Consider the following 11,299-nt stretch of genomic DNA (forward strand, 5'->3'; position numbering starts at 1 on the left):
GATTGTTACTTGAGTAACAGTGTTACCTACAATGTTACTCTATAAGATATTAGGTAAATAGTTTTGCAGCTCAGTAGCACATTTACAAACACTAATAAATTATTTGAATAATGAACAAAGCTAATGAGATGTGAGCTGATAAAATAAACAAGATTGTTACTAAAGTACTACAGAAAATCAGCAGCATAAAATAACGTGAGGCTGAAATGACAAAACTAACAAAGCTTGAGAGGTTCCTGGTGAATCTGTTGTGCAGTAAATAATATATCTCACTCATCCTTGTAAAGAAAAGAATCATTTACTAATAAGTTATTCTGTAATTATATAGACAGAGTTTTTCTCTCTCTTATCTGAAACAGGTTTGTACTTTTTACATCAGAATTTTGTTGTTGATATTTCATGCTCTGTAAAGCTTCAGTAAAGTTATTACTCACTACACAGCTAATCACAGCTAGACTGTTCTCATTTGCATACCCATAATGCTGTGCTCCTAGCTGTAGCAATCGTTCAAATAGGTTTACTTTTTAAATAATTATTTTCTATTTCTTAGGATTTTATTGATTGTTACAATTTCCATACCTTAATACTTAGTAATATATAGTGTAAATAATACAATCAACAATTCTCTCTCTCTCTTATTTTAAAAGGGTTTGAACTAATCCCCCCTTTTAATCCGTTTACTGTTCAGTATACTCTGGTTTCTCTTCAGATCGAATAAATCTTTCGCCTTTTACTAAAGATTTCCGTGGAGAGGAACAACCATGAGTTATTCTAAATTTTTTGAGGCTCTGCCACATGCAGAGCTAAACATTATGGTAAAAGACAGAATAAAGAAATCCACTTCTAATTAGCCGATTACTTTTTGAACTCAGTTTGTTACTTAGTTTAATTTGTAATAATTATTTATCAGATAATAAAAACATTAGTTGCTATTAGATATTTTGCAACAAGCTAGAAACTTTAATAATATAAGTAAAAGTAGCACATTGTTTTACCGCCCCCTGCTGGACACACACAGCACGAGCAAGTGACAACAGTAACTGCTGCTGAATATTACAATGCAATAGGCTTGGCTAGGGAATCACTGATTTAAATCACCGACTCGACTCTCTGCAGTGAACTGGGTGAATTGAATCATGAAAGTGATTCTGATTCAGTTCATTGCCTGTGCTGTGTAAAAGCCACTTCCTTGTGAGTGAAGGTGAATCTGTAATATGATCTGTGGGTGTTTCACTCAGCAGAGAGCTTGTATGAGTCTTTGCCTGAATCACACAGCGTTATATAACAGTGCGCAGCTCTGCTGTTTCTAGACAGTGAAGAAAGTTATTCATGTGTATTGTTATTTTTAACCTGTTTTTAATGTTAAATGGATATCTGTTTGTATTAGATTTTTACTGAAACTTATATCTGACTCACACACAGCACACACTGCAGTTTATACTAATCCTGAGCTGTTCTGTGCTGTGTGTGACTCAGACTCAGTAAAAGCTTGTACTTTACCTGGGACTTGCAGAGTTGTCTGTAACTCATCTTGGGAGTCAGTGATTCAGTGACTCATTAGGACAGGAGGGAATCAGACTAAATGGAGGGAACTTTAAGTGCTGGCAAAAGAGTTAGGAAGGGAATTAAAAAGCACATTTGTCTATGATTGTGTATTGTGCAATCTAATACATTCACACAGTTTAGATATCAAACAATTCATGTGAGATATTTTCAAAAGTATTAAACAGATTAAGAAATTTATCTGAAATGTATATTATAATTATAATCACATAGTGTAATAGGGAAACAGCTGTGACTGAAATACATAAAAAAATATTTATAGTTTGAGTGTTTGTTTTCACAAAACTGATTCCCTATTAAACTGTGATTCAAAGATCTGTTGCTGAACACAACTCCTCTATGAATCTAAAGAGCAGATGACACTTTCAGTACTGAGTGTGTCAGATTTACTAGTGGCTGTGCCTGGTTTGCAGGAAATGAACCCTGATTTGAATCATTTGATCTGATCCAAATCACTGAAAATAATCACATTCATGCAGTTTCCCAGCACTAAAACCAGAAAGATTAATCAGCTTTAATGAATAATCTTCATGCAATCAGCTATGAACTGTAGAAGCTGATATGCCAGTAAACCTGGGGAGACTGTTAATAAATAATTATTTCCCCTGCAGTCCCCTGAGCATCTGCACTGACCTAGCCAGTTAGATGCTTTTTCTCTACTGTATGATCATTTATACACCCAAAATGCTTTGCACATTTTAGGTTTTAATCTTTGTGTTCTCTGAAATATATTATTTATGAACATTTTCCAAGGTCCCCATAAATTAGCATTCTTCATAATTCATTACATAAAACAGAATTTATCTGATTTCCCTCTAGACTTACAAAGCAGTGTCTTTAACTATGTATTAACCTCAAGCACCTACTTATTAGCCTCTATTAATAAACTACACATCAATTAATCACTAATAAAATTTTTATACGTCTGTGTTTTACATCAGACCTAGTAGTCTTCATAAAGATAGATCTGAGATTGCTCCTATCTATAGGTCAATTTATCAAGCTGCAGCGCACAGAGGCGCATATATGGCGGAATTCAGCATTACACACGAGCGCTATTTTGTGCTCAATTGCAATCCCGCCAGTGCCCGCGCACAGCCAATCACATGTGGGCAGGAGCTGTCAATCTCCCTGGTCAGACGAGACCATGGGAAATTGAAATTTGCCACCTTAGAGGTGGCGAAAGGTTAGAAAAGCAGCGGTCTGATGACCGCTGCTTGTTAAATACGGACTGTAGGTTCTCTTGTGGGAACCTGCAGTTGCAGGGCTTCAAAGTCTTGCAAAGCCATTGATAAATTGACCCCCTAGTATAATACTACAACAGCATGTGAGGATACCTTATGTATATATTGTGCTACCTTCCCCCTGATATTTTGTCTGAACCATTTAGGTGCTGTTTATAGTATCACTGCCATCTGCACGCTGCTATTGAGATGGTTCTGGTGCCAGTTCCAGATGTTGTTCTGCCTGGTACAGAGCCAGTGATTCCTGAGATTGTTGTCACTGTCTGTCACTAATGATGTCTCATTTGTTTATGGAGAAAGGTGTCACATAGATCTGATGTTGGATGGGGCTTCTTGTACATCACTGATATCTAATGTGGTTCCCGAGGTCCATGGGTTAAGGTGGATCTTTTTGTAGTCACCAGATGTTGCTGTACAAATAGCATGTGAACCATTTGTGTAAGTAGCAGTATTAGAATGACTATTAAGTTTGTTTTTGCTTAGTATTGTTATTGTAGCTCCCAGTACGCATGTGCAGATATTTTTATTATAATATGCTCAGTACACATGCGCACATTATTATTTACATTTGCTCTTAACTGAACACTGGGGAATGGGTAATAAAGGGCTTAACTATATTTTAAAACAATAAATACATTTAGAGTTGACCGTCCCTTTAAGTTTACATACTGTATATAATAAGCACTGCAAGAAGCGTCACAATACAGATCTGCGATATATTTGTTACTCAGCTTTGTAACTGCCCTGTTGTAAATAGGGACACAAAATACAGTGGTTAAAGCATTTAAATTGTGATATAAAGACAGCCTGAAATAATTTGTTAAGGGACAAAACAAACTAAATAGAACATTGAAATGATCATTATCAGACATTAAACAACACCATGTATATTCTCAACATTAGCACCAGATTATTGGAGATGTATTGCATGAATAAATATTTATTCTATTTTTAAACACATTGCAAAGCCCGCTTTACATCGCCGGCTTACAAAAATTCCTTTAATAAAAAGGGGTGTTCTTTGCCTCCTCCTATTGGAGAATCTGAAGACCCTGTTGTAAAGTTACTGAGCTGGTTCCCTGCAGACACTAACAAGCTGAGGGTGAGGACTGAAGACACTTTTATTTACTGAGGTTAATATAGTGATAGCATTAAAGGGTTATGAAATTCAGTACAATCATATTTAGGGACTACGTTAAAGGTAGTTTAAATATTTTCTTTTTCGTTATAAAATGTTTCAGCTAAACAGCCCCTCGCCGAACTCCCTGTAATGAGCCAGCAGCAAGCACCAATCACTGTTCATATTTAAATGAGCTATATGCATCATTAAAGGGCCAGTTTACACAGCAATCACAAGTCTATGTTCCTAAAGGAAATACAGTGACTAAAGACGTTAGACCTATATAGTTAAACTTGCTAGCGTTTTATTCCTGCTCATGTGAGTATTCCCTAGGAAAGGGCTGAGCTGTGCTTTAGTCCAGCACGCCCACTCTCCAATCATAGGCTATATGTAAATTCCTATGTCAAATGTATACTAGAACGTTGCCTGCACAAATGCTCTATTCCTGCTAAACAGTAAAAATATATCAACGTTAAAAATTCCTATATGTAATAAATGTCAGAGCTTTTACAGCAGACATCGTCTCTGTTAGATTGATGAGACTGGGACAGGAACGATGCAGCAAAACGAGCAAAGAAATCACTTTAACGAAACTTCTCACAGCCTGCTTGTAGTAACCTGATGCAGCAAGACTGAAACAAAACAGAAATCGTTGGCATGGAGAATTTTACCTCTGTGATTTTGACATTCAAAGGTGATGTATTTTTATGGTGTAGCAGGCAATACACAGCATCTAAATGCAACAGCTTTACAATAGACTTGGGCAAAGTGATTCTTTTCAGTGTTTCAAATCATTTGGATCAGATCAGTCAAATTATTCTTATTGCTTTTTGATTTGGTACTTGATCCCCTGGCTATGAAACTCAGGAGGAAGGTACTGGGTTGTAGACTGGATGAGGAGATATTTCAGTTATCTATCTTTGCGGATGACCTCTTATTATGTGTATCAGAACCAAACTCTCAAACTAATGAAGTGATCTCTCAGTTAGAGTTATATGGAAAGGTTTCAGGATATAAAATAAATTTCTCCAAATCCAGTATATTGTGGCTTAAAAAAACAAAAATAAATGTGGCTTACCCATTTGTAGAAACGGATACATTAAAGTATTTAGGTATATATTTATCTTCTTCCCCCCAAAACTGGTATAGGGATAACATAGTGTATGTCTTAAACCAATGTATAGATAAGTTTAAAAACTGGGTAAACCTGCCACTCTCCCTTTCAGGGAGAGTGGCAGTCTATAAGATGTTTATCCTCCCAAAGATACTTTATACTCTACGTGCGTTTCCTTTATTAATTAAACAACAGGATTTGAATAACTTCACGAAAGCTCTCTGATATTATATCTGGCAAGGTAGGAAACCTAGAATTAAGATTGACAAACTATACCTACCCTTTATTAGTGGGGGCTTAGCTTTGCCCAATTTGTTACTATATAATTATGCCACTTTGCTGAGGTTCCCATTGGACTGTATTTTCCACTCTAATACTTATACAAATTGCTCATTAGACAAAAGATTGTGTAAATCACTGGCATTAGAATTTGTTTTGTATGCATCTAATAAAGAACGAGGGAGGGAAATATATCAACACCCCATGTTGAAAGATATTCTGGTTGCTTGGACTGCAGTTATGAAAATTATATCAATAAAAAAGAAAATGCATTCTAGATGGGTACCATTGGTGGGGAATTCCCAATTTATACCAGGCCTAAACCACTCAACATTTCAACGATGGGAAGATTGTGGATTATCCAATTTAGGGCATTTATGTAACTGGAAGACTAAACAAATACTCAAATTTGAGGAAATTCAAGGGCTTTATCAAATTCCTGGTAAGGATAGGTTTTATTTTATACAAGCAAAACATTACCTAAAGTCATTTCTTTACCAGGACCCTGATTTATTCTTCCAGCCACATCCTCTCTTAGACCATCCAAAAATCAGGCAGAGGCCACTCTCAATTATTTATTAAACACTTTTAAATGGGTTTAGGTTAGGGCAGTTAGAAGATCTTTATAGTAAATGGGAAAATAGTATACCTATCTGCAGAGAAGATAAAACCATACAAATCAGTTTGGGGACAATACATAAATTGGAGAACTCAATGGCAGTGAGGGAATCGCATCTTAGACTTATGCACCAAGATTATTTAACTCCCAATAGAGTTCGTAAGTGGAATAAAGAGGTGGAGAATAAGTGTATTAAATGCTCAAGAAACAATCCCGATCTGCTCCACTTGATATATGAATGCCCTAAACAATCTCAATTGTGGTTGAAAGTGGGTTTCTGGCTTTCTAGTATTCTAAAATTAGATATCAAACGATCAGCAGTAAATGTATTTTTCCTTACACATTCATCTTTATGGGAGGGAAATAATGGATTTGTACATAAAGTAATAGTGAAAACAAGATCACTGATTTTTTCGTGTTGGACCGATAGGAAATCTCCAAATGTTAATCAGTTAAGGAAAGCAATGATGAAAGAAGATATTCTTGAAGCATATGACTATAAAAATTTTGCCCTTATAAGGTAGACAAATTCTTTAATGTCTGGGGTCCATTTATTAAATCTATGGGTAATGACTATATGAATCATATTAATCGGAATATTAGCATCCCCAAGCCGTGAATTTTTCGTTGGAGAGGAGGGGAGAGGGGACTGAGAGGAATTTTGTTTTTGGGGTTAACTTGTAGATAGTAGCAGGTTCCTATGGTTTTGGTTTTTTTTAGCACATCCCTAGATATTGTGACAAACAACTCATTTATGAAGTATCTCCTTAGTCAATGTTAGGACTAATGATAAATACATTTTATTCAAGAAAGAATGATTATGTTGTTAAATTGTTCTTTTTCTGATGTAAAAGGCTGTCTTTTATGACAATATGTAAAGCAATTATGTATTGGAATTTTGTACTGTTAATATAATTAAATAATAAATGTAAAAAAAAAAAAAAAAAACAATTTTTTTTCCCCTAATAAAATGTTTCAGCTAGACAGCCCCTTGCTGAACACCCTGTAATGAGCCAGCAGCAAGCACCAATCACAGTTCTTATTTAAATGAGCTGTATGCATAATTAATTTATCATTCAAAATATGTTTACATTAATGGGAAAATACAATGCCTATAAGGCATTCTAATGTTTTTATTAACTCTTTCCATATTTGCAATGTGTTTTTTTGGGTTTACTGAATATATCTTGGTCATCATATGTAAATAATATAATATGTCAATAATATGTCAATAAGAGGTCAGGTTTTCATGATGGTCTTTATGTCTGGGGATTCCAGACTTGGTACAATTTTTCAGCTAAAGCAAACTGGTATTTTGTTTTCATTCAATTATAATTGTTATGGTTTAAGACTGTTAAATAATATATATAGAGTGAAAGTGTAAAAATGTATTGATCTCCACAACTTGAAATCTTATGATGCAAAACTGAAGTTTGTAATATGCAAATTAACAAACCAAGCACGGGTATCACGGAAAAAGTTCAGGCAAAATAGATCCGCTAATCTGCTATCCCTGTACATTATAACAAGATCAAAAAATTACAACTCCCCTATAAGTTCTTAAGTCTCAGAGAAATAAATACCAAAAATGTGTGATTATGATTTTGCCTAATAAGTAGAGATGGGAAGTTCGGTTCATCTGGATGAATTGGTTCATTTGGTTCAGTTTGTTTAACTGAACCGGTTCATGAACCAATTAATCAGTTCACCAAATGAACACATAGAGCCACAGATTCTTGTTTTACTGAAACAATGAATTCATGAATCGGATTCATGGATTGTGAGTTCTGAGTCACTGTGTCAGTCCGATTCAGGCTATACATATGCAATAGGCAATACATATTCAGTATGTAGCTACAGCACTGCCAGCTTGCAGTTGTTTAAGTAGAAAATGGTTATACAATTTGCTTGTCTAACATATATTGTGGTTTTCCAAAGCAATTTGGGGGAAAGAAATATGGATTCAAAAATGCTTTTGATTGTGACAGTGTAAGTCCATCTGAAGTGATAGAAACAGAACATATAGGTTAAGGAGCAGATCAGGAGGTTCAGCCCAAGAGGAAGAAAATGCTCAGTATTGCATGCCATCAATATAAACATATTTAGGCGTTTCTGCTAATAATAAACACAATACAGATATTTAGGGCTCCATGTACTAAGCAGTCAGCGAGCTACCCGCAACAAATCTCGCGTCAAAATTCGCAAACTGATATGTACAAAGCCGTCAATTATGTTAAAACTCGCATCTTTAAAATTGCGAGCGTACTTATCCGCCAAACCTCGCTACCGCTCCATTTTTCACTGTAATTAGACACATTTGACCACCAACTCGCCAAAAACGAATGTACTAAAAAATCTATTTGTCCGCTCGCTACAATTTCCGCTCCCACCTCGTTATTTTTGCCTCGCCACCTTTTAGGTGGCGGGCAAGGTACAAAACAATAGGAATGTCAATCTAGACGCCAGTCTAGACATATATAAAAGGCAGTAATATCAGCATTGTACAGCATAACTGGCGTCTAATTTTTCTCTCATTTCCATGTACATAAATTGCGCCAAATTTGTCGACTGTAATTAAAGAGTAATCTATATTTTAAATTTGTATTGTATAGTTGTCAATCTTTATAATTATTTTTATATTAATATTTATATATTATCAGATCCAGATGAAGCCATATCCAAATTGTAAATAAATATTACAAAAATAACGCTGTTATCACTCTTCAAAAAATTTAGAACAATAATAAAGTAGTTTAGATAAGTTGAACTTTTATAGGAGCAAAATTCTATTCCCGCGACTACTATGATGTTCGTGACACCTTGCATGTCACGTGTTAATAATTGGCCAGACAATTCAACTGAAAGTTAAAAGTACATCAGCTTAGTCGCGGCGAGCGAGACGTCAAATTTATCAATAATCCGCCACTGCTCGCGGCGGGCTAGACTTGTCTATTTATTGGGGGATTATTAGTACATAGTGACAGCGGACACCATTTCGCCCGCGGCGAGTAACGGCGAGTTTATCCGCGTCTAAAATGACGGATGAATTGACGGCTTAGTACATGGAGCCCTTAAACATAATATTACAACATGAATCAGCGAGTTAGTTAACAGCACACTGATTCAGTACACTGATACAACAGCACTGGTAATATGATCCTAGAGTGAGGCTGTCTGATTCTGCTGAGTGATTCTTTGCAAAGGAGTTAGCAGAAGCAGAACTCACTCTAGGATCCCCAGTGCTGCTGCAGACCCAGGAAGTGAACTGTTTCTAACAAATCAGTTCAGTCTGGTGAACTGATTCATACAGTTCACTGAAAAAAAACAGTTCAAATGAACGATTCGTTCACAAACTGCACATCACTACTAATAAGATATCAGGTAAATAGTTATGCAGTTCAGTATTAACTGCAGACAATAATTAACTGTATTAATAGGGAACAGAGATAATAATATGTGGTCAGATGGAATATACAGGAATGTTACCAAATCACCACATAAAATCAGCAACTGAAAATAACGTAAAGACACCAGATGTTTCTGTACAGAAAATGACATAATAATGCTAATAACTCTATGTAAAACACACTTTATACTCTCAAGCAGATACAACAGTTCTCAGGCACACAATATAAAGTAATCTGCATATTGTCACTTTGTATTTATTATCTATTGACTTGCATTTAGAATTGTGTTGTGCTAACTCTTAAATAACTCCCCTGGCATGAACACAGCGTTATCTATATGGCCCACATGAACTAACAGACTCTTGTTGTGAAAAGCAATTAAACAAGCCTGTGATAAGAGGCAGCCTTCAAGGGCTTAGAAATTAGGATATGAGCCTACCTAGGTTTAGTTTTAACTAAGAATACCAAGAGAACAAAGCAAATTTGATGATAAAAGTAAATTGGAAAGTTGATTACAACTACAAGTCCTATCTGAATAATGAAAGTTTAATTTTAACTAGACTGTCCCTTTAAATTAAATATAGAAGAATAAGATTATTAATTATTTATTTTCTTCTCTGCCTTTCTATAAAGTGTAATATTTATTTCTCTAACCAGTCACAAAACTTATAGATTATCATTCAGCTGAATTGTTACTTGAGTAACAGTGTTATCTACAATGTTACTCTATAAGATATTAGGTAAATAGTTTTACAGCTCAGTAGCACATTTACAAACACTAATAAATTATTTGAATAATGAACAAAGCTAATGAGATGTGAGCTGATAAAATAAACAAGATTGTTACTAAAGTACCACAGAAAATCAGCAGCATAAAATAACGTGAGGCTGAAATGACAAAACTAACAAAGCTTGAGAGGTTCCTGGTGAATCTGTTGTGCAGTAAATAATATATCTCACTCATCCTTGTAAAGAAAAGAATCATTTACTAATAAGTTATTCTGTAATTATATAGACAGAGTTTTTCTCTCTCTTATCTGAAACAGGTTTGTACTTTATACATCAGAATTTTGTTGTTGATATTTCATGCTCTGTAAAGCTTCAGTAAAGTTATTACTCACTACACAGCTAATCACAGCTAGACTGTTCTCATTTGCATACCCATAATGCTGTGCTCCTAGCTGTAGCAATCTTTGAAATAGGTTTACTTTTTAAATACATTTTTTAATTTCTTAGGATTTTATTGATTGTTACAATTTCCATACCTTAATACTTAGTAATATATAGTGTAAATAATACAATCAACAATTATCTCTCTCTCTCTCTTATTTTGAAAGGGTTTGAACTAATCCCCCCTTTAAATTTGTTTATTATTCAGTATACTCTGGTTTCTCTTCAGATCTAGTGATGGGAAGTTCGGTTCAGCTAGATGAATCAGTTCATTTCGGACAGTTCATTTCGGACAGTTCGTGTAACTGAACCAGTTCATGAACTGATTCATCAGTTCACCTACTGGAAATGTGATGCACATGAGGCCGAGCCGCAGATTCTTGTCTTACTGATGCTCTGCCCACAGAATCACCGATCCGATTCCTCCTAAATGATTCATGAGTCACTGTGACAGTCCGAATCAGGCAACTTTATGTAGCTACAGCATTACCAGCTTGCAATTTGTTTGAGAACATTTTACAGATTTAATACAATTTGCTTCCTTATGAATAAAAAAAAAAAGAAAAGTATTTTTTCTCTTTTGCACTTGCAAAAAATATATATTATTTATATGTTTAACTTTAAACACTGCTTTTTTGTGCGCATGTTGCATGTGTTAATTTTTTTTTAGCAAGTTCCCATTCACTGACGCAGAAAAAGCAACAACAGTATGTTAGGGGGTAAATCTTTTGACTTAAGACAGTCTGGCATACTGATCACAGCAACAAAATGCATTTTTCATTG

General features: G+C 35.0%; 1 non-coding gene across 1 annotated transcript; it reads left to right on the forward strand.

Moving 5' to 3' along the window:
* The first annotated feature begins 689 nt into the window (after nt 1-689).
* On the forward strand, nt 690-805 carry LOC128641543 (U5 spliceosomal RNA). Its single transcript, XR_008399559.1, has one exon. It is a non-coding gene; the product is annotated as a U5 spliceosomal RNA (small nuclear RNA).
* Nucleotides 806-11,299: the final 10,494 nt, after the last annotated feature.

Source organism: Bombina bombina, chromosome 10 (assembly GCF_027579735.1).
Source record: "Bombina bombina isolate aBomBom1 chromosome 10, aBomBom1.pri, whole genome shotgun sequence".
Lineage (NCBI taxonomy): Eukaryota > Metazoa > Chordata > Amphibia > Anura > Bombinatoridae > Bombina > Bombina bombina.